The 26,226-nt window shown below is 42.6% G+C and overlaps 1 protein-coding gene across 1 annotated transcript in view; it reads left to right on the plus strand.

The window, feature by feature from the left end:
• Window positions 1-26,226, plus strand: part of Zeb1 (zinc finger E-box binding homeobox 1) — a 164,886-nt gene that overhangs the window by 49,074 nt on the left and 89,586 nt on the right. The gene's annotated exons all lie outside the window — the stretch shown is intronic.

Raw genomic sequence — 26,226 nt, forward strand, 5'->3', positions numbered from 1 at the left:
ACATACATACATACATACATACATACATACATACATACATACATACACACACACACAGGCAAAACACTCATAAAATAAATTAAAATTTTTAATTCATAAAAATAAACCTAAGTTTATGTCTTATAATCAAGTATATCTTTTTGGTTTGCAGCACAGAAATGTTTCTCTCATTGTATGATGCTGAGTGACAGTTCAGGCCTGCAAGTGTGGTCCCCCTCCTCCTGTTAGTTCTGATGCAGCCAGTTAACAAACATGTGTTGGGGCCTTTCTCTCTGACTATGCCATGACTCTCCCAGGAAGAACAGAGACATTTAAAGAGTATTAAGGTGGAATCAGGAGCCCTGGGGTCTGGTTTCTGCCATGCCACAGATAAATAGAGAGGCTGAATCCACTGTGTTAGCTCCCTAACACATCAGTTTTCTTGTTCTTTATAGAAGGTGCATATTTCTGTCTTGGGCACACACACACTGGCATCCCCAGTTCTCCACATTAATGAAAATTTATGAAGTTACTATTTTTGAATTTTTGGGCCTGTTTGCTGAGATTGAGTAAGTGTTTCTTTTTCTAATTTTTTAAATTAAACTATTAACTACACATAATAGTTAGCTTCATTGTAACATTCCGTATATATAATGTATATAATATATAATGTATTTTTGTTGTATTCACCACAATTACCCTCTTTTGTCCTCTACCACTCCTGCTGATCCCCTTCTCTTCTCAAATAGTTCCACTATACTTTGATGTTTTTTAGTTTGTGTGTGTGTGTGATACCATTTCGTGTAGGCCACAGTGATTATTTATTTATTTACAGAAGCTTGATCAGTGTCAGTGACTATATGACTGAACAAACTGTCTCTCTTTTCCCAAGCAAACAGCAATTCTCATGGAGGTCCGAGGCCCTCTCATTCCTGATAACCTCAGGGGCGGGGAGGTGATGGAGGGGGACAGGAGCCAGGACGGGCTTTTGTAGGTGATGACAGCTGCTGAGAGTTGGGGAGGGCAGGGGCCACCTCTTGGCTAAACACCGGTCCACGACACTACCCTGTCACTTCTCTGGCTTGCACGCTCTTTCTGCCTGCTCTTCCGTGTGTTTCCTGAACATTGGAGGAGGGCTATATGGTTGTTCCCTTTGAGTCTGAGGAGTCAAAGCCACAACATTTCCAACATTTTAGCTGGTTACAAGCCTTTTCCCAAGCCACTGTACCCTGCAAACAGACCCTTTCGGGCCCAAGCTGATAGCAACACTAGTGATGGGCAAATACGTACACACTCATGTATGCACATATATGTGCATAGAATGCACATGTGTATAAGGCTGTTTGACAGATGCATCCTAGCCACTCAGGACAAGCTCAGTAGCTTCCACACTGGGACCAATATCCTTCCTAGCCAAGGGCTTTTTATGAGGTCTCCAGTCCCAGCAGTGGATTCCCCCTTGTTGTTGACAATAAATGCTTTTGGGCTAAATATGTTTATTATTAGCCCCATAATTTTGTTACGGTGGTATTATTTAACCTGCTATTTTGATCAATGAGACACAGACACCTTATAACTGCTTTACTTCATTTTGGGCTGGACAGATAATGGAGCAGATTCTGGGAGCAGCTTTATCCTATTTAGGGACCCTCTGTTCAAACTTGTATTTTTTTCTAATTAACTTAGAAAATAGCAGATTTTCCTAGGGCGTTTTCATACACCTTTTTGGTTGACCTTCCCCCATATTTTCCCCCTTATCTTCCTGCCATACAAGCGCCCCTTAAACCTTTCAATTCTCAGGATTCCAGATCCAAAAGGACACTGTAGTCTTTTAAGGGAAAGAAAATAAAAACCCAGGCAGTAATATGTGTCATAAAGTGTATGTGAGTGTGTGTGTGTGTGTGTGTGTGTGTGTGTGTGTGTGCGCGCGCGTGTGTGCATGGACATGTCTGATTTACCAGATGATCTTACTGAATTATTTAAACAATTTTCACCACTTCTGAGGAGATTAGACGAGGCACCATTTTAATACCAAATGCAGCTATAACTTAGTGTTGGCTAGGTGTGTGTTCTGGTAGGTTTAGATCGCAGGAACCTTGGCTGTTTGTGTGTGTGTACATCTGATGCTATATTTATACCACAATTTACTTTTATTTATCTTTATTAGTAGTTGGATACTATATGTGCTCTTGATAATGTGCAGATATAGTTGGCATGCCTGCAAGATTTAACTCCTAGATGTTTGATACAAAACTTATCGCTAGAATAAGTTTTTAAATTACTGGGTTAAAGTCAAGCCTGGCGATGGACACATACCCCAGCACACGGGAGGCTGAAGCAGGGAGACGGCTAGGTCTGTGCTTAGTGACTGTGAGGCCAGCCGGGGCCACCTGCCACCTGTGTCAAACAGTAGATGGTCTTTGCAGCCACCACACTTTACATGTCGAGAGCTTTGCAAGGGAGCGGAACGTAAGCATGACTCAACTGTGGCCTGCTGTGTTAAAGCTTAATCTGCCATCGACTCCATTCTGAGTAAACTCGAGTCCTGACTTCGCTGCTGTTCCCACCCTGGGTTTCTGCTGAACGATAATTGGAGCCTCTGTCCTGAATGAAATGCGTTCTACACTTTCTACTTCTCCCGAGAGGCCAGCACTACGCTTCAAGTTCTGTTAACTTCAGTAGAACCCTCTGCTTCTCGAAGAACTGTTCTGGAGTCCAGTGCCCTTGCAGATTTTATTGTTTTATTGTGTGTGAGCCCTAATCAGCAGCTCTGATCAGGTGACTTCTGCTTTTCTTCTTTTCCTACCAAATTAATTAGTCTGAACAGTTGGACAGCACTTCGAGGAAGGCCATTGTTTTTACCATTATTCTATAAGCTAACAGAAAACAAATGAAGAGGCTCTGTGACTGAGTTTCACATTCTTAAAACTGTACATGGAAACGACACTGACTGAATGGCATGACTTCAGTGTGATATCATAGCGTATTCAGGCAGCATCAGGACTGCAAGTAACCGTTTGTCACGGAGTCACACCAGCTCTCCTCAGGTGAGGAGAAACACTGGAGTATAAACAGGCGCGTTGTATGCCATCTGTCAACACTGATTGCTCTTGCACGGTTTAAAGTGTGCTATCCCATCCCTCTCGGGACCATCAGTTGTAATAACATACTTTGATCATTCAAAATGATTTGAATGATCATTCAAAGTCATTCAAAATGATCTCATGATCATTTTGAATCATTATTTTAACATTTAAAATATTAATTATTTTAATTAATTTTGTTTTTGATTATTAATATTGTTTTAAAGGACATACTTTCCAAATCAAAATGTGTAGTCTTTTGATTATTTCATTTTATGTAAGTTTTGACTTCAGAAATATTTAGTTTGTTAGTATTTTTTCTATTCATGAAAAGTTTTAGTGTGTACTAAATGTGCCAAGTAAAAGCAAAAGTCTGTCTGTGGCCCTTACACATGGAAAGGCTGATTCAGATGTGACTCTGGGCTACAGCAGTTTATTCAAGTGTGATGTATAGTTGTGACCATTTCACAACACAAATTTTTCCACATTTTCCCCAGTGCTTTAATTGCCCAGATAAGGCAGGGCTTAAATTCCACATGGTTTGCTGTAGGACATAATACTTGAACATATAGTATCACAGAAAAAAACATGGGGTTTTTTTTGTTTTGTTTTGTTTTGTTTGTTGTTTTTTTCTGAGACAGGGTTTCTCTGTGTAAACTGCCCTAGACTCACTTTGTAGACCAGGCTGGCCTCAAACTCACAAAGATTTGCCTGCCTCTGCCTCCCGAGTGCTGGGATTACAGGAGTGCACCATTATGCCTGGCTCAGAAAAAAAATATTTTTAAAGAAGAAAATGTGACCTTTTAGCATGTCATTAGTCAACCTTTTTCTTTCTCCAGAGCATCACTGTGACGAAAGACGGGCTTGCCCTGCGGTGTGGCCTCAGTTAAGGTCTCCTCTTCTCTCGTCCTTCAGGATAGTGTCAGGCTTCCACCTCAAGAAGACCATGGTGTCCCCCTGCACCCAAGGGTGTGTTTCAGTGTTCTTGGAGGTGGGCTGAGAGCTTGCTCAGTGTGTCAGCCACCTTGTTCCCTGAAGGTAAGCGCTGGGCAGCGAGCGCACTCTGTGACCAGACCCCGTCAGCCTGGACCCATGTGGGCAGGAGACCATGTCCATCCCGAGCTTTCACTCGGGATGAGTGAAAGCCCTAGAGCTTAAAAGCTTTTTACACTTTTGTTTTATTGTTGTTGTTTTTTTTTTTTTTTAAATTAGCCTGGAGATATGGCTTCTTTGTCATAAAGTTCCTGAAACAGAAGCAAGGGACCTGAGTTTATACCCCAGCACCCGTGAGAGAAGGTGAGGTGTGGCAGGCAGTGTGTGTAGCCCTAGTGAATTGACCACAGGCAATCTCTATACTTCATTAGCCAGCCAGCAAACAGCTTGAGGAGAGAGCCCGTCTCAGAAGACAAAGTGCACAGTGATCCAGGAAGACACCTTTGGCCCTCATTGTACTTATATGTGTGTGCACGTGTGCACACACACACACACACACACACACACACACAGAGAGAGAGAGAGAGAGAGAGAGAGAGAGAGAGAGAGACCCAGCTGTGCTAAAGCTTATCTTTCAGTTCAGTCTGCATCTAAACCAGTTTATAATTGCAGAATTTAATTCCTCAGCAAGATCCGTGAATGTCTTGAGATTTGAAGTCAAGATTTTTCGAATACTCACAGCATTTAGACACTCTGGTGACATATCTTAAATTGAGAGACCCAACTTTGAAGCACTGCTTTTCATGGTCTCTCTGAAACTGTGTCTTGCGTTTTACTTCAGAGCTCTCTAAAATCATTTGCATCCATTTAAGTTTCAAAAAGTATAGAAGCAAATGCTTAATGTTTAAAAAAACATGTTTATAACTTTTATTATGTCAGATCCTAATTGAAAGAAATGCTGAAAAATCACCCTTTTTTTCCCTTCCACCTTTTTTTCCCAGGAAATATTACTCCAGCAGAAGAAACTTACACCAGAGAGATAAATTTTTACACCAGCTTTACTTCCAAACTTTTAACAGCAGAAAACCTCATGATTCTTTTGTTGATTTATTGACGCCTCAAGACAACTAATCTAGACGGAAACATCACTTAGGTGCTATTCCTTTTCTAAGGAGGACCAGAAGATGGTGATTTTAAAATGTCATCTGTGACAGAAGTGGGTTAGTGCTGCTTAGGTTTTGCTTCCAGCAAGAAGCTGAGTTCTAAGCCAGTTCCCTGGTACCGCAGTTGGTGACTGTGCGGTGAGGGGAATGCCGCCGGTCACTGCGTTCACGCACTATTACCTGTGGTCTCAGAGACACGGTGACACTGCAGCTGTGGAGAGTGTCCTGGTGACTTTGCTTGGCAGCCCTATTTCAAAAACATGACCACCATCTTTTCAAAACCGCTGCCCTTCCTGTATCTGCTTAGTAAAATGTGTTAAAGGAAAATAACCCCTTGTTCCTGTTGTTAGAATGAGAAAAAGGAGAATTTAGGCCTTCATGGAAATATATCTTACTTCAGTATGTTGGTAGTTCAGTGGCCAGAGCTAGTCTTGTTGCAGGTAATTTAAAAGTTAAAAAATTTTAAGAACTCTAACACAGGTTATAGTCTATAGAAGCATCAGGCATTTATAATTTAAAGATTACATATATGCATACATTTACTTGATTTTTTTTTATTTCTGAGAGCATGCTAAATATTTTGAGCCTTAATTTTTCATCATTAACATATTTATTTGTTCATTTTACATCCTAGTTGCAACTCCACTCCCACCTGTCCTTCCAGTCCCTCCCTCCCACCCACTTCTCCAAGACCCCCTCCCTCCCACCCATTTCTCCCAGAGCCCCTCCCTCCCACCTGACCCTGGCATATCAAACCACATCACTGAAGCCAGACAAGGAGTCTTGTTAGGGAAATGGAACCCAGAGGGAGGCAACAGAGTCCAAGCCCAACCTAGCCCTGTTCCAATTGTTAGGGGACCCACCTGAGGACCAAGCATCAGTGTCATATGTGCAGGGGGCTAGGACCAGTCTATGCATGTTCTTTGGTTGGTGGTTCAGTCTCTGTGAGCCCCCGTGGGCCCAGGTTAGTTGGCTCTGTAGGTCTTCTTGTGGAGTCCATGATCCCTCCAGCTCCCTCAGTCCTTCCCCTAAAAACTCTCTGAGCTCCGCCTGACATTTGGCTGTGGGTCTCTGCCTGTTTCCATCACCTGCTGGGTGAAGCCTCTCAGAGGACAGCTATGCTAGGCTCCTGTCTGCAAGCACAGGAGAGTATCATTAATAGTGTCTCTCCCATGGGGGGAGGGGTCTCAGGTTGGGCCGGTCACTGGTTGGCCATTCCCTCAATCTCTGCTCCATCTTTATCCCTGCCCATCTTGTGGGCTGGACAGATTTTGGGTCAACGTTTTTACCAGCGGGTTGGTGATCCCCTTTCTCTACTGAAGTCCTGCCTGGCTACAGGATGTGTCCACTTCAGTCTCAGGATCCCCGGCTGCTAGGAGTCTCAGCTACGGTCACCCCAGATCTTCCCAGGAGCTCCCCCATCCTAGGTCTCCAACTTGTCCCAGAGGGGCCCCAAAATTTCACCCCTCATCCCTGCTCTTCCCACACCTGATCCCCCACCCCGTTCTCCTCTCCACCCCCTCTCTCACCCAATTCCCTCCCTCCTCCACTTCCCCTGTCTATGATGTCTGTTTTATTTCCCTTTCATAGTGAGATTCAGACATTTCCCTTGAACCCTTCTTGTTACTTTCTTTGGGTCTATGGGTTGTAGTATGGTTATCCTGTACTACCTGGCTAATATCCACTTATAAGTGAGTATATACCATATGTGTCTTTCTGCTTCTGGGATACTTCACTCAGTCTTTTCTAGTTCCATCCATTTGTCTGTAAATTTCATGATTTCCTTGTTTTTAATTGCTGAGTAGTATTTGATTGTGTGAATATACCACAATTTTTGTATCCATTCCTAAATTGAGGGACATCTGGGTTGCTTCCAGATTCTGGCTTTTATGAAAAAGCTCCTACGAACATGGTTGAGCACAATCCTTGTGGTTTGGTGAAACATATTTTGGGTATATGCTCAGGAGTGGTATAGCTGGGTTTTGAGGTAGAACTAGTCCCAATTTTCTGAGAAGCGCCAGATTGATTTCCAAAGTGGTTGTAGAAGTTTACATTCCTACCAGCAATGGAGGACAGTTTCCCTTTCTCTACATCCTCTCCAGCATGTGCTGTCACTTGAGTTTTTGATCTTAACCATTCTGATGGGTGTAAGATGGAATCTCAATGTTCATTTCCCTGATGACTGAGGACATTGGACATTTCTTTGCTTCTCATCCATTAGCGAGTCCTCTGTTGACAATTCTCGGTTTAGCTCTGCACCTCATTTTTTAAAATTGGGTTATTTGTTATGTTGGTGCTTAATTTTTTAAGTTCTTTCTATATTTTGGATATTAGTCCTCTATCAGATATAGGATTGATGAAGATCTTTTCCCAATCTGTAGGGTGCCATTTTGTCCTTTTTACGGTGTCCTTTGCCTTACTTGCTTTTCAGTTTAAGCTTTTCAGTTGTTCTTAGTGTCTGAGTTTTTGGTGTTCTGTTCAGGAAGTTGTCTCCTGTGCCAATGCACTCAAAGCTATTCCCTACTATTTTCCCTATTAGATTTAGTGTATCTGGTTTTATAATGAGGTCTTTTATCCACTTGGACTTGAGTTTTGTGCAGGGTGATAAATATGGATCTATTTGCATTTTTCTACATGTAGACATCCATGTAGACCAGTACCGGTAGACCAGCACCGTTTGTTGAAGATGCTATCTTTTTCCATTGTATGGTTTTGGTTTGGTCAAAAATCAGATGTCCATAGGTATGTGGGTTTATTTCTAGGTCTTGGTTGAACTGTCTGTTTTTATGCCACTACTGTGTGGTTTTTATTACTATGCTGTGTTGTACAACTTGAAGTCAGGGCTGGAGATACCTGTTCTATTACTGTATAGGATTGTTTTTGCTATCCTGAGTTTTTGTTTTTTCATACAAAGTTGAGAATTGCTCTTTCAAGATCCTAAAAGAATTGTGTTGGAATTTTGATGAGAATTGCATTGAATCTGTAGATTGCTTTTGGCAGGATGGGCATGTTTACTATGTTAATCCTACCAATCCATGAGCATGGAAGATCTTTCCATCTTGTAGTATCGTCTTTAATTTCTTTCATCAGAGACTTGAGGTTCTTGTCATACAAGTCTTTAACTTGCTTGATTAGAGTTATACCACAATATTTCATATTGTTATATATTGTGAAGGGTGTTGTTTCCATAATTTCTTTTTTAGCCTGTTTATTATTTGTATAAAGGAGGGCTGCTGAGGGTTTTTTTTTTTTTTAAGTTAAATTGTACGTTAGCCACTTTGCTGAAGGTGTTTATCAGCTGTAGAAATTCCCTGGTTTAGAATTTTGGGGGTCACTTATGTATACTATCATATCATCTGCGAATAGTTTGAGAAGAAATCCTTTCCAATTTGTATCTCCTTGATCTCCTTTAGTTTTCTTATTGCTCTAGCTAGAACTTCAAATACTATATTTTTTAGATGGAGAGAGAATGGGCAGCCTTGTCTTATTCCTGATTTTATTGGGATTGCTTTGAGCTTTTCTCCATTCCATTTAATGCTAGCTATTAGCTTGCTGTATATTTCCAGGGGGCTGGATAGATGGCTCAGTGGTTGAGCTCTGGATGCTTTCCCAGAGGACATGGTTTCAGTTCCTAGCACCTACCTGGCAGCTCAGAACTGTCTGCAGCTTCAGTTCCAGGAGAGCCAATACCCTCACACACACATGTACATTCAGGCAAAATGCACAAGATATAAAAATAAATAAACTATTTTGAGCCATTATCATGGCATGGAAGAGAGTGGGTGAATATACCTCTTTAGCCAATTGGGAAGAAATTTGGAAATAAAACATAAACGTACTGAAATTGTAAGGGGACATTTAGTAATACAGATTATTCCTTATGCAAATTAAAGCTTTGTTATGAAATTTTTGTTGTAAAATTATATTTAATTTAAAGAGTTCCTACACATACCTTTTTGGGAAAAATTAAATATTGTTGGGGGTCTAGAGAGATGGCTGAGCAGTTGAGAACACCTATTCTTCTTGCAGAGAACCTGGGTTCAGTTCTTTGCATACACAGGACTTGTCGTAACAAGTTCCAGGGTATCTAATATCATCTTATGTCCTATAGAGGCAGGCAGAGCACTCGAACCATAATATAAAATAAGTAAATCATTTTAAAAGGAATTTTTCCTGAAATTAGCACTAACAGTCAGTCCTGATGAGACCTGATAGGATAGGGTAAGATAGTGGGGGAGGAGGACCTCCCCTATCTGTAGACTAGGGGAGGGATATAGGGGAGAGAAAAGTGAGGGAGGGTGGGACTGGGAGGGGGCTACAGCGGGCTACAAAGTGAATAAGTTGTAATAAATAATAAATAAATAAAAATTTAAAGCATAATTTTCACCATTTTTGCTCCTGTTTAATTTCATATCGTCTATGTGGTGTGTGTGCATAACTTGGGAATCACCAATCTTGCATTACTGTCCGTTACCAGAAGTGAGCTCTGCTGGGCACTTGGCAGTGGTGATGTACAGCATGTTTGCAGGGAGCAAGGTGAGCCGTGGCCCTGTGCTGTCTCAGATGCAGGCCTGGTAGGCTGGCTGCTGGCGCCAGCTGTCCGGCCGACCTGGGTCAGGATGAGCGCCTTGTTTTCATGCAAGCGTGGATGCAGATGTTAGTGCGCACGGCTGCTTTTTAACTAGGAAAGGGTTATTGAGAGTTGAGTCTCTGCTTTTGTCTCCGTTAGTATCTAAATCTATGTTTGTTGTTATTTTTAAAGCAACCCTGGCCGATCCATGCAAACAGTGCCTGTTGGAAGCTTAATTTCCTTGTTTGCGGCTTTTCCTGGCCCTCTCTTGTAAGGCTGTGGGGGCCAGGCTGGTCCTCTGCATTTACCAGTGTAACAAGGAAAGTAAGACAGTTTGCAGGCGTGCAGAACCTCTCTGCCTAGTGAAACCGACAGGAGGGATTCAAGTCACAAGTGCACATTATACATGTAAGTTAATTGTGATGACATTAATGAAAAAAGGAAAATAGCCAAAATTAATTGTAATTAACATTTCGTTTAACCCACCCTATCTGAATAATGCTTTAGCCGATAATCAGTTATATAAATTTATGAGACCTGTTGCTTTTCCTACTAAGCATTCAAAATGTGATATATATATATATATATCATGTATATATATGTACATAGTCATGTTACACTATGGTGTCTCCTCTTGGCCTCGCCACAGTTCAGGTGCTGTGAGCCACGTGTGAGCTGCTGTGTTTGATGGGATGGATCTGGACAAAGAATGAATGGAGCCTCCACAGTCTTCTTAATCTGTCCATTGGGCAGCCTTGTTAGTTCACGTAGTTTTGAGTTTCCAGTTTTAATAGAAAGCAAAAAGCAAAATAGTAGGCCTTGTTTAATTTGAATTTCAGATAAATAATTACTTAGCATAATTATGACCCTGGTTAATTTACCTAAGTCGAGCTGATTGTGCCGTATTTTATTTTGTTGTTGTGTGGAAACTTGTGGGAATGGGAGGGCCGAGACTGCCCCTGAGAGGCGTCTGCAAAGTCGGACCTTCACAGCCAGGGGAGTTGTGACAGAGAGGGGCTTCCCTGACAGGAGCTGCACACTCACAAAGCAAAGCATTTAAGATCCGCATGGCTGCCCTGAGGTGGGAGGTTTGTGAAGTGAGTCGTCGAGGGCACACTGTGGTTCTGTGGCTTCAGTGGACGCACTCACACACATAGTCATCTCTAGGGCTCTAGGCCTCGGCCACTCTGGTGCTCCCCTGGCCCTGGCCAGCACTGATGCTGGTACCCGACTCTCAGGTTGGCAGTCATGAGCCCAGAAGAGGGTTGTTCAGCACTGGGGAGGACCGGGCAGCAGGTACCTGTTGCTTTTGTAAGCTGCTCCCAGCTGCCCTGGCATGCGGCACTTTCCTCCCCTCAGAGCGTAAGCTAGGCTGCGTTCCAGATCCACTCACTTCTGAGGCCTGTGTCCAGGACTGTGACTTGTCTGCAGAGAACGAGAATATAAGCTGCTCTTTACAGTGCTCACTTTAAGCAAATTCCGAAATAGCCCTCCTTCTACCACAGTCGCCTGCAAGGTCTCCGGCATGCTCTTCGTTGTGTGTGTCCCTTCCTCACTCTGAGGAGGAATTGAAGCTGGTTGGTAGCCGTGGGCTTCGGCGGCAGGATTATTGTCATTTGAAAGGTGAAGTGTTACTCATTTCTTGTCTGGAAATATCTTCTGTTTTATGTAAGAATCTTGTTTTGCCTAACTTCAGATTTCTAACACCTTCATCATTTTGTGCACTAACACCTACATCTATATATAAACAAGGTGTGCAAGGTTTTCTGGCTGGCATGTTTAACAGTAAAGGGCATACAACTGACCTGTTTTGGGTTTCACTTTTCTTCACAAGATTGGCTTTCTTTTGCTTAAAGGCTTCAGTTATTTCTCAAACCACAATTTAAAGCAACAGAAAAAAAGAAAAACAACTTTGGTCTCGGTTTAAAAAGTCCAAGGATGCTGGGGAGGCCGTCAGAGGGTCTGTGGTACACCTGTGATGCAATCACTTTCTGTCTATATGCCCTGGTGTTAGGCATCAGGTTCTTAATTTTCATCAGCTCTCCAAAGACGTGCATCAAAACTTCTGGCAAGCCACCGCTGGCTGTTAGGGTATCATGGGGATAAAGAATTTAGTAATTTGTAATCATCCATTCTGCTCACCATGTAAACATTTAAAACCTCAGAAACATTGCAGATATGCATACACAATTTGTTTTAAAGTCTAGGTAGGCATATTAAGTACTATCTTCTTGTTCAAAACAGTTACTCAACCTACTTATTCAACTCAAGCAGTTCGGGATGGAGCCTTGATTTTCACATCATCAAAAACAATCCAGCATCTGTGTGAGGACAAGGGCTGGGATTCTTCATGTTTTAAGGATGGTATTCCACAGGCTGTACGAGGACTCGGAAGCGATCACGAGAGCCATGAAACGTGCCTGTCTTTGCCTACATGTCTGTCTTTTTGTGCATTTGCAATGGCAGTGACTTAGTTTCTTCTTCATGTTCATATATCGAAAGCTCTTAATAATTTCAGTTTTTACTGAAATGTTTCGACTTTGAAATTCTGCCATACCTGTCATGTTCCTAGATAGGAATAATCAAGCTTATCTAATCAAAGATTGAACGCATGGAGAACTGTGACAATAGAATGAAAAATAAAACACATTTCCTGCCCCTTATAATTCAGTCTGTGGAAGATGTGTGCTGGAGAGTTGCACATGGGGCATGGGGGCACAAAGAAGACAGGTCAGCGCACGAGACATCAGTGGAAGTTAGTAAAGCAAAATGGGAACCAAAATAGTATTCTGGGCTGAGGGCTTGATGGAGGGTAGGGAAAGACATGACATATTCAAGACCAAACATTCTCAGACATGGTGATGAGGTGTCTGGCCTCCATATAAGAGCAGAGAGAAGACAGTGGCTGCCAGATTTGTATTTTTTAACTTTTAACCAAAGCTGGTGTATACATAGAGCAGTGAGCTTACTGGAGGTATGGAGCTTCCGGAATCATCACAACTGAACATATTTGGAAGTGTCATCAGCGACTCAGACTCCTCGTTTTTCTCTCCTTCTCGCCAGCCCTGCCCCATATTCATCAAGGAAACATGGTGCCTGGGTTCCTCCGTGATGTGTCTGTGCTGCGCTGTATAGAAACAGCAGCATACAGGAATGTACTTACTTATGTGAAGGAGGCCAGATAAAAACTGTAATATCTGTGTTGTCGAGCTGCTCGTCGTTCTTGTGGATGCGCTGTAGTCCAGGTAAGCTTCATGTGCCACTAAGAAAGGACAGTGTCCTTGAGCTGTTATGGTGACAGTGATGCTGAAGAGTAGGCACTGATGGAGACAGCTGTGTGCTGGTGTTTTATAGCTTGTGGGAAGGGCTAGCTAGAGAGGAAGTGAGGAATGCAGGGACACTGTTACGTATCTGGTGGCTAGCTGAAGGCTCTGATGTGGCAGAAGTTGGTGGTAGGCTCTTCTGTTACAAACAAGACACTGAGGAGAAAGAGGCTGCTTGGATTTGAAGTGCTAGAAGGACAGTAATGAGTATGACTTGATATTCCAGGTAGATACGAAGCGTTACACAGTTCTGGTTCCCACAAATAACTGCTCATTAGCTTAAACGATGAGCAACTACATCTTTAGCACGCGTGCTGACAAAGTTATTTCAGCTGTGGAAAACTGTTTTCTCTTCTGCCTTGGTCTCCTTGGATGCTTCTGGTCAACGTTTGTTGTGGCCTTGGTTGACTCTTGATGCTCCTGCTATCTAGGCATGCGTTACAGTACACCTCTCCCAGAGTACCGTAACTTTATGTGCAAGAATAGCACTTCCTGTGTATTTTATATGAAGGCCATTCCGAAATGCCTTCACACTTAACAATGTGTTTTCATCATTGTATTTAGTTAGCACTAAATACATGCCTAAATACATGTCATGCCTGGGGTGAGCTGGTTTGTGGAGAGTGACTAACCCAGTTCTTCAGCAAGACTAACAGACTGAAATGAATGTTCATCAGATTTTGTTAGGAATGCAGTGAAAGATGGAGTTATGGCCTGAACCCACACATTGATGCAGGGTGCAGCAGGAGGCGCTGGCTCCCAGGGCTGCTGACAAGCCTGCCCCATAGCACTGCCTCAAAGTTGATCTTTGGATGCTTTCTGTGGAGATGAGACCGTGCCTCAGAAAGAGTGGACTGGTGAGTCTGTAGCCATCAGTAATGATTCATTCTGTACAGAGGCCACAAACTGAACTAAAAGCAGGACATTTTTACCTCGTCACAGTCTGGGGAGGACGACAGCAAAGTAATCAGAATCATGCTTTTTGGTTTCTAGAATTTCATCTGTCCCTTAACAGAGGGCACACACTTAAAATTAATTCTTCAAGTTCAGTTCACTGCAGTTTTCTTCTTTCAAAGTTTTGTCTTTAATTCAGGTTTAGCTTTAACAGCCAAACCATTGTTTTCATCACTGAATAAGCTTACTTAATGTTCATTTTTTAAGTGTGCATCATGTTTGTGTAGTGCTGTAGTCTAGGATGTCAATGGGAGATGTGTGTAATTTGTGCCTGTGGTTCCAGAAGGTTAAAGTTCATCCCCCTCATGGCGATGGCAGCATGTAGGCAAGCATGGTGTGATAGCTGAGGGCTTACATCTTGGTTCACAAGGACGAGGCAGAGAGAGCTAACTAGGCCAATAAGGACACCTCTCAGCCCTCCCTAAACAGTTCCTCCAGCTGTGGACCACACTTCAAATCCATGAGCCTGGGGGAGCCACTGTCATTCCAACCACCACAGTAGCTTTCATTAAAAACATGATTAAGTTCCTTTTAAAGATGTGGTTTGGGGCTGGGGAGACAGCTCAGTGGCTAACGTGCTTGCTGAGTAAGCATGGTTGTGGTTCAGGTCTCTGCCAGGTAAGCGTAGCAACACACATGGAGTTCCAGCCTTGGAAGGCGAAGACAGGGTTCTCCAGAGCAGGCCGGATAGCAAATCGCTATGTCTTGATTTGATTGCCTTAGTGATGCAGAGTAGGGAGCAATCAAGGGTGACTCAACATCAACCTCACACGTGGCCACAGACATGCAAATATGTATACACACACCTATAGACAGACGGACAGAGAGACATAGAACAACAAAAATAAAGCCCTACTTCCCCTCTTGCCCTACCCCTTCTTTCCTGTGCTGCCTTACTCGTATTAAGTACCCCGAGCCACTGACTCAGCTCTGCAGGCATTCCTCTCTCCTAGACTGGGTTGGCAATGGTTGACCATCTCTTGCTGTGTACCATGTTTTGTGATCCCACTGCCCATCTCTTCTCATTATCTTCATACACTGCTCCTATCCCCATGACTCTTCCTGCTGCCTACAGGCCTTGTGCAGGTTGTCACGTCTGCTGTGTGTTGTTGCTTGCAGTGGCCATGTCAGGTCCAGAAGACAGAGCTTGAGACTCTTCCTCCCCACTTCTATCTCTTACAGCCCTTTTATCCCCTTGTGCAGTGACCCTGCGCCTCAGAGTAGGTTATACGGATGCTGAGTGTTAGCACTCAGCACTTCCTTATTCTTGGCCTTTGTCTGTATTATTAGTCTCCATTTTCACTATCACTGACTAAGGCTTGCAATTGCATGAGCCTCTGGATATAAGTGTAAGTATTTAGAAGGGAGTATAAGTAGTTATCCTTTTAGAAAATAACAATAGTACATTCTACCATATGGTCTACCATTCTCCCTAGCCAAGACATTTGACCAGTACAAAACCAGTACTCTCTTTCCTGGAACAGGCCTCAACCCCAGTAAGAAAGTAGCCAAGAATGATCACGCCACTGTAGCACTGTGAGAATGTCTGCTCTTGCAGTTTTTCATCAGAGCTCCCAGATGGGTACGTCTTTGATGATTGATATTTCTCCAGGTTTCATTTCAAGCAGGAATTGGTTTTTATTTTTGGTCATATATATTATAGCTCTTCTTTCGATAATATATAATGTGTTTTTAATTCAGAATTTGGTCACATCTATATGTGTTTAATCTTTTGTACAACTGTGTAAAGCAGAAGTCAACAAACTGTGGCCCATGCACCAAATTCATTTGTAGCGTGATGCACGCAAGTCAAGAACTGCTTGACACTGTTTTGAAAAGGATTGCAAAGGATTAGTATTATTTTTAAAAATGTGCAAAGGTAATGTGATTCTCGTAGCTGAATGTGTTCTGATGTCACCCTTGGTTGTTTGGTTACTTGCTTGGTGGTTGGTTGGCTGGCTGGCTGGTTGGTTGGTTGGTTGGTGGTTGGCTGGTTGGTTGGTTGGTTGGTTGGTGGTTGGCTGGTTGGTGGTTGAGGACTGAATTTGTCCACTTTTACAAACTTTGATTCACATGTCAGTTTTTCTTAGTTCATTCTTTTAGGGTTTTTATTAACCATTACTAATTCTCCAAGTTATTTAGCAATAAAACCGTAATGAAAATATGAAGTTCCTATGAGAATGAAAAAAAAAAAAAAAAAGAACCAAAGTTATTGGTTCTGTTTAAAATGATTATTACAATTTCCTACCTTCCCCTGCTGGAGCTGGGAAAGCTGCTCCAGGTGTCTAAATAGAGGCAGGCTCCTAAGGCCTCATGGGAAATTCACTTACGGAGGGAATTAAAACAGATAAGTATCTTTGACTTGATTTATTTCTTTTAAAATGGACCTAGAAAGTTCTTTGTTTGAAAACATTGAGGAAGCAAAAGCAGTGAGGAAACAAAGACCATGTAGTTTCAAAACCAAGATGGGCAGATGAAGGGAGGTGATCTGATGTGGTCCTGGCAGCCGGATGTGGCTCCTCAGGCCAGAAGGATGCTGATGGGATAGCAAGCAGGAAAAGGTGAAAGGTCAGAGCTGCAGTATGCTGGATGGAGTCTTTATGACAAGGGCAAAAGAGTTTCTATAAGGTCCTGAAGAAATACACTGCATAGTAGAAGCGTGAAGGTGCGTGCTTTCGTGTCAAATGATCTGCTTCACGGAGGGGCGGCTGCGTAACAAGCAGGCAACACTCTCAGCTCTGTCCTTGCATTCTCTTCCAGGATACAACCTGCTGCGCTAGCTCCCCATTGGCAAAGCAAGTTATTACTCAAGGCCTTTGGTCATTTCTATATTCTGCTTCTTGACGTGTTGATGAAGACTTTACAGTCATTCTGTCAGAATTCCTCCTGTGTATAGTTTCTAGTGTTGCCAGCAAACAACAAACAATAGGTTCCAGGCACAATTGATGTCCTGTTTCTCTTAATTTTTTTTTTTTTCTTTTTCAGTTTTTCGAGACAGGGTTTCTCTGTGTAGCCTTGGCTGTCCTGGACTTGTTTTGTAGACCAGGCTGGCCTCAAACTCACAGAGATCTGCCTGCCTCTGCCTCCCTGAGTGCTGGGATTACAGATGTGTGCCACCATGCCCAGCTTAAAATTGTTTTTTTTAATTGTTCAATTGATCTATGTGTAGATACTGTTCATACAAAATTCAAGAAATGTGATACATTTTTGAAGACATACTAAGGCACTGGTTTTAAAGTCTGTGTATCAGAAGCACCTGGAAGGCCGTTCCATCATGGGTCCTGATGTTCTTGTTTCCATAAATTACTGTAAAGGAATTAAATTGTAACTTTTTATTTTTGAGATTATAATTTAAACATACTTCTCCCCTCTCGTTCCTCCCTCTAAGTCTTCCCAGATACCTTCCCTGCTCTCCTCTAAATTCATGGCTCTTTTCATTAATTGTGGTTTTGTGCACATACGTCTTTATATACACATATATCCTAAATAAAACCTGCTCAGTTTGGGGGTTGTGTGTGTGTGTCTGTGTGTCTGTATTCAGAGCTGACCATCCACTTTCCAATGTATCTAATTTAGTTTTGATTTAAACATATTGGTAATGCTAATGAAATAGTAAAAGTAACATGTCTTTGCAGAAATTAAATTTTCTGTTATCTTTTAAAATAGATGTAGATATTAGGAAAAGAACATTTCTGAAAATTCATATAATTTTTAAGAAACAAAACCATTTGATAATCAGGCTAGTTATACATATTACATTCCTAGCAAGATATTAAAGATTAAGTATATTACCCTTTTGGACATTTAAATTTTTAAATCGGGTTTTTAAAAAGACTGTAATTCATAGTTAGACTTGAAGTGGTATCTGTGCCTGTGACACACGTGTGTATAGGTATGGGGTCACAGGGTAACCGTGGCTGTCATTCGCAGGATGTTGCTCACCTTGACTTTTGAGATAGGCTCTCTGACTGGAGTGTGGGGCTTGCTGATTGGACAGGATGGTCTGGCCAGGGAGCTGCAGGGCCTCTGCCTGCCTCTGCCTCCCTGTACTGGGGTTGGCAGGGACCAAGCTCAAGTCCTCCTGGCTGCGTGGTAAGCTCTTAGCAAGGAGCCCCTGCCCACCTCCCGTAACCTGGTAGCTTTTTCCTGCTAGAGTGTCACTGGGTGTGTGAACCACTCAGCGGCAGGCCAGCTGCCTGGGAGTAACTGGCCAACACAAAACATACTTGCTGTATTTTGTGGAGATTTTCTTAATTTATTTTTTAATTTATTACAATGTATTGGCTTTGTATCCTAGCTGTAGCCCCCTCCCTTGACTCCTCCCAATCCTACCCTCCCTATTCGCCTCCCATGCCCTTCCCCCAGTCCACTGATAGGGTGGTCCAACTCCCCATCTATCTAATGATAGCCTGTCAGGTCTCATCAGGACTGGCTTCATTGTCTTCTCTGTGGCCTGTTAAGGCTGCTCCCTCTCAAGGGAAGGTGATCAAAGAGCCAGCCACTGAGTTCATGTCAGAGACAGTCTCTGTTCCCCTTACTATGGAAACAGACTGAGCTGCCATGGGCTACATCTGTGCAGGGGTTCTAGGTTATCTCCATGCTTGGTCCTTGGTTGGAGTATCAGTCTTATCAGGAGCCCCTAGGCCAAGTTGTTTTTGTTTTTGTTTCTGGTTTTGCCTCTGTTGGTCTCCTTGTGGAGTTGCTATCCCCTCCAGGTTTTTCTAGCTCCCCTTTCTTCCATAAGGTTTCCTGTACTGTGCCCAAAGTTTGGCTATGAGTCTCAGCCTCTGTTTCCATACCCTGATAATAGAGTCTTTCAGAGGCCCTCTGCTCCCGTTCCTTGTTTTCTCCCTCTTCCCATGTCCTTCCTGTTTGCCTTTCTGAATGAAGATTGAGCATCTAACCCAGGGTCCTCCTTCTTGATTAGCTTCTTTAGGTGCACAGATTTTAGTATGTTTATCCTATATTATATGTCTAATATCCACTTATAAGTGAGTATATACCATGTGTGTCTTTCTGCTTCTGGGATACCTCACTAAGGATGATCTTTTCTAGTTCCCACCTTTTGCCTGCAAATTTCATGATTTCCTTGTTTTTAATTGCTGAGTAGTATTCCATTGTGTAAATGCACCACAATTTCTGTATCCATTCCTCCGATGAGGGACATTTGGGTTGTATCCAGATTGTTTTTCGTATAAACATGGTTGAACAAATGTCCTTGTTGTGTAGTTGAGCATCTATTGGATATATGCCTAGGAGCGGTATAGCTGGATCTTGAGGTAGTGCTACTCCTAATTGTCTGAGAAAGCACCAGATTGATTACTAAAGTGGTTGTACAAGTTTACATTCCCACCAGCAATGGAGGAGGGTTCCCCTTTCTCCACAACCTCTCCAGCATGTGTTGTCACTAGAGTTTTTGATCTTAGCCATTCTGATAGGTGTAAGGTAAAATCTCAGAGGGTTGTTTTGATTTGCATCTCCCTATTGACTAAGGACATTGAGCATTTCTTTAAGTGTTCCTCTGCCATTTGATATTCCTCCACAGAGAATTCTGTTTAGCTCGGTACCCTATTTTTTTAAATAGATTGCTTGATTTATTGCTTGTTAACTTCTCGAGTTCTTTATATATTCTGGATATTAGCCCTCTGTCAGACACAGGGTTGGTGAAGATCCTTTCTCAATCTGTATGCTGTTGTTTTGTTCTGATGACAGTGTCCTTTGCTTTACACAGTTTTTCAGTTTCATGAGGTCCCATTTATTAATTGCTAATCTTAGAGCCTGTGCTGTTGGTGTTCTGTTCAGGAAGTTGTCTCCTGTGCCATTGAGTTCTAGGCTCTTCCCCACTTTTTCTTCTAACAGGTTTGGTGTCTAGATTTTTGTTGAGGTCTTTGATCCACTTGGGTTTAGTTTTGTGCAGGGTGATAAATATGGGTCTATTTGCATTTTTCTACATATAGATATCCAGTTAGACCAGCACCATTTGTTGAAGATGCTATCTTTTTTCCATTGTATGGCTTTGGCATCTTTGGCAAAGATCAGGTGTCCATAAGTGTGTGGGTTTATTTCTGGGTCTTCCATTCGATTCCATTGATCTACCATTCTGTTTCTATGCCAGTACCAGGCAGTTTTTATTACGGTTGCTCTGTAGTACAGCTTGAGATCAGAGATGGAGATACCTCCAGAAGATCTGTTTTGTACAGAATCGTTTTAGTGATTCTGGGTTTTTTTGGTTTTCTGTATGAAGATGAGAATCTTTCAGGGTCTATAAAGAATTGTGTTGGTAATTTGATGGGAATGTCATTGAATCTGTAGATTGCTTTTTGTAAGAGGCCCATTTTTACTATGTTAATTCTGCCAAGCCATGAGCATGGGAGATCTTTCCATCTTCTGATATCTTCTGTTTCTTTCTTCAGAGACTTGAAGTTTTTGTCATACAAGACTTTGACTTGCTTGATTAGATTCACACCAAGGTACTTTGTCTTTTGTGGCTATTGTGAAGGGTGTTGTTTCCCTAATTTCTTTCTCAGCCCATTTGTCTTTCGTATATAGGAGGACTACTGATGTTTTTGAGTTAATGTCTTGAGGTAAATATCTGTGTTTTCCAATGGTCTTAAGTGACCCCTCTGAAAGGGTCATTCTAACCCCAAAAGAGGTCATGACCCACAGATTGAGAACCTCTGTGTTAGAGGCCATGAATGTTTGACAGGCAAATGAAGTCAAGGTCACAAGAGACAAAGAAGAAGCCTGCTTTGTTGATGTGTGATCTGTTTAGGAGACCAGGCTCATGATGGCCTCAGCATAATTCTTGATTTTCAGATGAAGGGGCTGGCATTTTCTTAGGCCCTGGAGTCCTACAAATTGTGTAACCTATTCTGCAATAGAAATTATAAGAGAATAGGAAGCAGAAACTTCTTCTCTTTGATTCTTCATTCCTTTTCATAAAATGACCAGACTGAAAATTATTTTTCAAATGATGACTCAAAGGCATTAAAAATTTGTGGGAAAAAATGGCCTGATTTCAATGCAATTATATGGGTGTATAGATACTCTGTAATTGAAGAAGCTTAGTAAAATTGTCTTCCATGAAACCAAAAGTAATCCCATTCCTCATATGAAGACTTTATGAAGTCAGTTCTATATATATAATTTGAGAAGCAAAAGTGACAGGAGCCACAAACTTGTGAATGTTCGTGCATTCCAGGATAATGTTTTCTTTCTTTCTTTCTTTCTTTCTTTCTTTCTTTCTTTCTTTCTTTCTTTCTTTCTTTCTTTCCTTTCTTTCTCTCTCTCTCTTTCTTTCTTTCTTTCTTTCTTTCTCTCTTCCTTCCTTTCTTCCTTCCTTCCCCCTTTCCTCCTTTCTCCCTCCCTCCCTCCCTTCCTCCCCTCCTCCCTCCCTCCCTCCCTCCCTTCCTCCTTTCCTCCCTCCCTTCCTCCCTTCCTCCCTTCCTTCTTTCCTTCCTTCCTTGTGCTGGGGATTTGAACCCAGGGATCCACATAGGCCCAGGAGGTAATGGTTCATTTTCAATACAGTGTTTTTATCATTTGATAGTCATTTCCTCTTACCATTCTCTTTAAAGTAGCCACAGTCTCTTGAATTTATTATAGCACTGGTAAATTTTATTTTTATAAATACTTTAGAACTTGAAGTATAGGAACTCAGAATCTCAACATTGTGACTTTTAACAGCACTTGTTATTTTCCTGTTTTTGATTGTCTTATAGTGCTTACATATTTAACACTGAAGATACTGTTTGTAGTATACCTAGACTCATTCTTCTATGTCTCTTCCTTGCTAACATTTCCCTAACGTCATTGGCTATAGAACAAGCAGAAGCAAGCCTTTCCTGACATTGCTTAATCCGGGTTACCTGTTATTCTCCTTAACTGTGGTGCAGGGTGATGTTCGGGATTACCTGATGCCACAGGGGTCTGCATGGACTGGCCATAGTCAGCTCAGATGATTCTCAGAAAATTTGTAACTGTGGTAGGAGTGCCAGCCAGGGTTGGCTGTGCTGGGTAAGGCCCTCTTCCCCTTAGGGAAGAAAAGGGCTGGGGGAACCGCTGGCTACGGCAGTCCTCTGCAGATGTAGTAAAGACACATGGCTACTTTCACCAGTGTCCTGTGTCCACGTCTGTGCATGTCATAAAGAGCTGATGTCTTAGAACTGGGTGAGGGGAGAATCATCATTTTTATTATTACTTTTCTTGTAAAATTTTGGTTTTAAAATTGGAGGGCCAGTATTTAAGACTCTGGGGGTATTTAAGGACTCGGTGGCACTGTTTCAGATCTCTCTTTGGCTTCAATCCAAAACCTTTTAGCAAACCTGCGCCAGGGTGCACAGAATTCCAGAGAGACATGAGGACCTATCAGCTGAAGGCATAAGCAGGAGTGCCACTGTCATGCCGGGGACAGTGCTCAAGTCCTGTGTCCTAGAGAGAAGCCTTACTTGATCAGTAGGCTTCTATGCAGCCCTTTCTCCACCTTAAGGCACATTCATGAGGCAGTCTGGACTGTAGACAGACAGCTTTATTTCACTGAATTTTATTTAAATTACAAGGGTAAACATTGAGCTGCATGTGGTTCTGCATGGTGTTGTATACAGCGCTGATTGTAAGAATGAAGTCAAATGTAGCGTATTAGCAGACACTCGGGACATCACCCACATAGCCATAGTGGAGCAGAGACCAGAGGACAGGCGAGGGGGCAAATGTGTTTGCCCCTGTAGGCGACCGGCCTTGTTTCTTTGAACCAGTTGAACAAATCATGTCTTTTTCTCCATAGCCCAGGGAAATGTTCTGCAGGAGATAGAAATGTAATTGGTGCTTTTGACACATTTTAGTGAAAAGGAAGGAAATGTGTGGTCACAAATTCAGGGGTAAGAGAGCACTGGGTTTAGGACCTGTAGACAAACATAAAGGTAATGGCATTAGAATGGGTTGCAGAAACTACTGAGCAAAGTGACTGCACACAGTTGCCAAAGGAAGGAGAGGGCAGCAGGGAAGCAAGAATGAGCTGCACAGAGTCCACTGCACAGGCCTAGCTCTTCCTCACAGACAAACGATGGTCTTTAAGGCTGACAGGCTGGGAAACCTGGGCTGCTTTCAGCCCTCAACAGGCTCTTCGCAAATCAGCCTGCCTCTCTGGGCCTCAGCTGTTTCCTGTGTGAGGCCAGGTCACTGAAGGTGCTTTGACCACTCAAGGATTAATGCTCCATTGTATGTGTGGTGCACGTTGTTTCTCTTCTCTTCTCAAGTAATAACACACAAAATACCTTAGTGAATGGATCTGACAAAGTTTTACTTTGCATGCACACAGTTAATGTGTTTTCTTTTCATAGGTAGTTATTTCAAAGATAAATTGGGGCATAACAAATATGGTATCATTATGCCAAGTGGCGTAACTCTCTCCTGAGTAAGTTTAAGAGTTGGCGCGTGAGCTCCTGTGGACTGGCTGGACTTGGTCTGACTTTCAATAATAAAATTCTTCTCAACCAAACTGTCTAGTTCTGTCTCCATCTGTTATATTTCTACCTGAAATACTTTACTGTAGAGTACCTGCTAGTTCTGTCCTTGTCCTCTGCTCTCTGCATGATGCTCTATGTAATCTTTATCCATTATTAACTGTCTCTCTTTTGTGACTCAGCATCCCTCAGCAAAGTAAAATTCAGTCTTTACTTGGTTAGAAACAACAGCATTGTCAAACAGACTTTTGATATATTGAATAAGAAACACAAATCTCAAAGGTTTTTGAAAGCGTTATTCATACACTATAACTCTCAAAATGGAGGGTGAGAGCCAAAGCTTAGCATGAGGCGAGCATATGCACCCACACAAATTAGCAAGACCCAGGTCCTGACCACACCTGACCCGGCTTCCCAGCATGCCCCACGGCTGCACAGTCACAGTCTCCTACCTGCACCTCCATCACTGCACTTTAGACAGAGCACGGGGCGGGCGGGCACTGCCAGTGGCGGATCGCAGTATCTTCAGTTCCCCTCTGAAAGTCACTTGATGTTCAAGCAGGAGAATGTGGCATGAGGTTGCTTAACCCACATACACTCTGAATGAAGCACAAACCTTAAGACGCGCCAGCGCTGCCCCCTGCTCTGTTACTGCCACTGGCGTTTCAGAAAGTTCCCTGGCCGCACTACAGCAGTAGTGTGGAGTTTGGGTGAAAGGCGGCACTGGGTGGCGAGGTCCTCTTTTAGAGCTCTTTTTAGTCTTTCAATTCTTAAGTAAAAACTTATGCAAAACTGTTTTAGAAGTTGTAATTTGTAAAGGAAGATGAATCTTCAGGTAGTTTTTATTTCTGTAATGAATTCTAGCATCAATAGGACCTGTAGTAATTGCCCAACACTGACATGCTTTTACCAGTTCTACAAAGAGTTTGAGGGATGTGTACTAACCACGTAAAGTAAAAAGTGTATTTGAATGTGAAACCTGCATTTTGGATACTTGCTGCCTTTTCTTCTAACAGGTAATCTAGAGACACTGCAATTGGTTGGTAGTTTTGTTCCACGGCTCTTTGTAGATTACCCCTAGCTTTTCCATTTCTCTTCCAGTGGGAACAATGTATTACTCAGAATTGCGCTGTTTAAGAGGTACCCAGGTTAGTCTCCAGAGTGCAGGCGGCTCCAGCGTGGGCTCGTTGTTGACTGGAGCCAGCACTGTTTATAAGGCTCTTAAATGTGAGTGCCCTGTCTTGTCCCTCTGGCCCCGCCCCTGTCGGCAGAAGAGTGTATGGCACATTTGACCCACGCTCCACGCTTCCTGTCTGTGCCCTGTCCCGAAGCGTGGTTCTTGAGGAGTGCTTCTCCTGGATTTCACATGTGAAGGAAGCACAAGTACAGTCTTGTTGTCTTTCTCTGGCCTATACTACTATATCAACTGAGCATTCTTATTCTTAGTAATTATAATTTAATGTTCATTATGTTTAATTGTGCTTATCTTTAACTTATTTGTAAACGTATTTATAAGTGTGCTTTTTTCTCTTTCTTCTGTAGACTTGTAGGCCAAAGTTGGTATAATTAAATATTAAGCATTTCATTGTTATGTTTTACCATTGTAGTAATGAAGAGTACAGTAAAGCAATAGATTTGATGATCCGGTATTAAGCTATGCAGGACCCTCATAGCAGACATTGACAGGAAGGTCCAGAAATGTAAAATATTAACTCTCATTTTCTTATAAGGTGTGGAGGCAATTGAAGATGGCGTTTTCATTAATTCTTTAAGAATGTCCTACAGTGTGTTTTGATCATATTCCTCCTCCCAGATCTAGCAGCACCCTCCTTCCCACCCAACTTTAAATACAGCATTTCACCAAAGATGTGAAAGAAGCTTACAAACCAGGCGGTGCTGGGTGGCGAGGGAAGGAGTACCTGCAAACAGTGAGTTCAGTTACAGACTTTACAGTTAATCCAGAAATTCAGTAGTGTGGCTATATATTCACCAAATAAAACACTGTAACGAATGTTTTCTTGGTTGTGCCGGAGCACCCCCAAATTTGTAGTATCATTCTGATGCGGGAGCTCAGCTTCAGCGCAAACATGTTGGCTGTCACAATATTTGCAAGCCTGTCGGTGGTGAGCTGTCACATCTTTCAGCTTGGTGTTGGCCTCAGTCTTGAGTTGCATACATCTAATCTCTGTGAAACACATTTGAGGACCTGCCATTTGTCACATACTTGGTTTAGCAAGTGTTTGCATTTTCCATTCCTAAGGAAGGAAATAGTCTCCAGCTGGCTACCAAGTCAAAACTAGACAGCCCAGACATGAGTTTCCAGAGGGTGCCTGTTGGCAGCTTCAGCAGTGCCCCCGTGGCGTCCTTCCGGTCATGCACACGTCCGTTCCCGTCTCCTGTCTTTACACACCATCTTTCCACTGAGGGGTGTTCCTCTTCTTCTCATTTAGCTCTTTACAACACATCTGTGAAGTTTGTGGTTTCAGTCAGGGCACACCTCTGACCTGGGTTGTTCTCTCATTGGGACCATGGAAGTGCTGCTAGGATAGGTGCTGCAGCCAGCCAGTCGCCCACCCCACGTGAGCATGCGCACGCCTCTCGGGCTGAGACCACAGGTAGTAAGTGTCAACTGCCGGTGCCTCCCTGGTGATGGGCAGGGCAGCTCTGAAATGGAGATATGCGGGGATGCTTTTTTAAAGAAAAATCTTTGCATTCTATGATTGAATGATTGTTGATGTTTGGGTTTTGAAAATATTTTAA

Source organism: Psammomys obesus, unplaced genomic scaffold (genome assembly GCF_907164565.1).
Source record: "Psammomys obesus unplaced genomic scaffold, mPsaObe1.curated_primary_1811, whole genome shotgun sequence".
NCBI classification, from domain to species: Eukaryota; Metazoa; Chordata; class Mammalia; order Rodentia; family Muridae; genus Psammomys; species Psammomys obesus.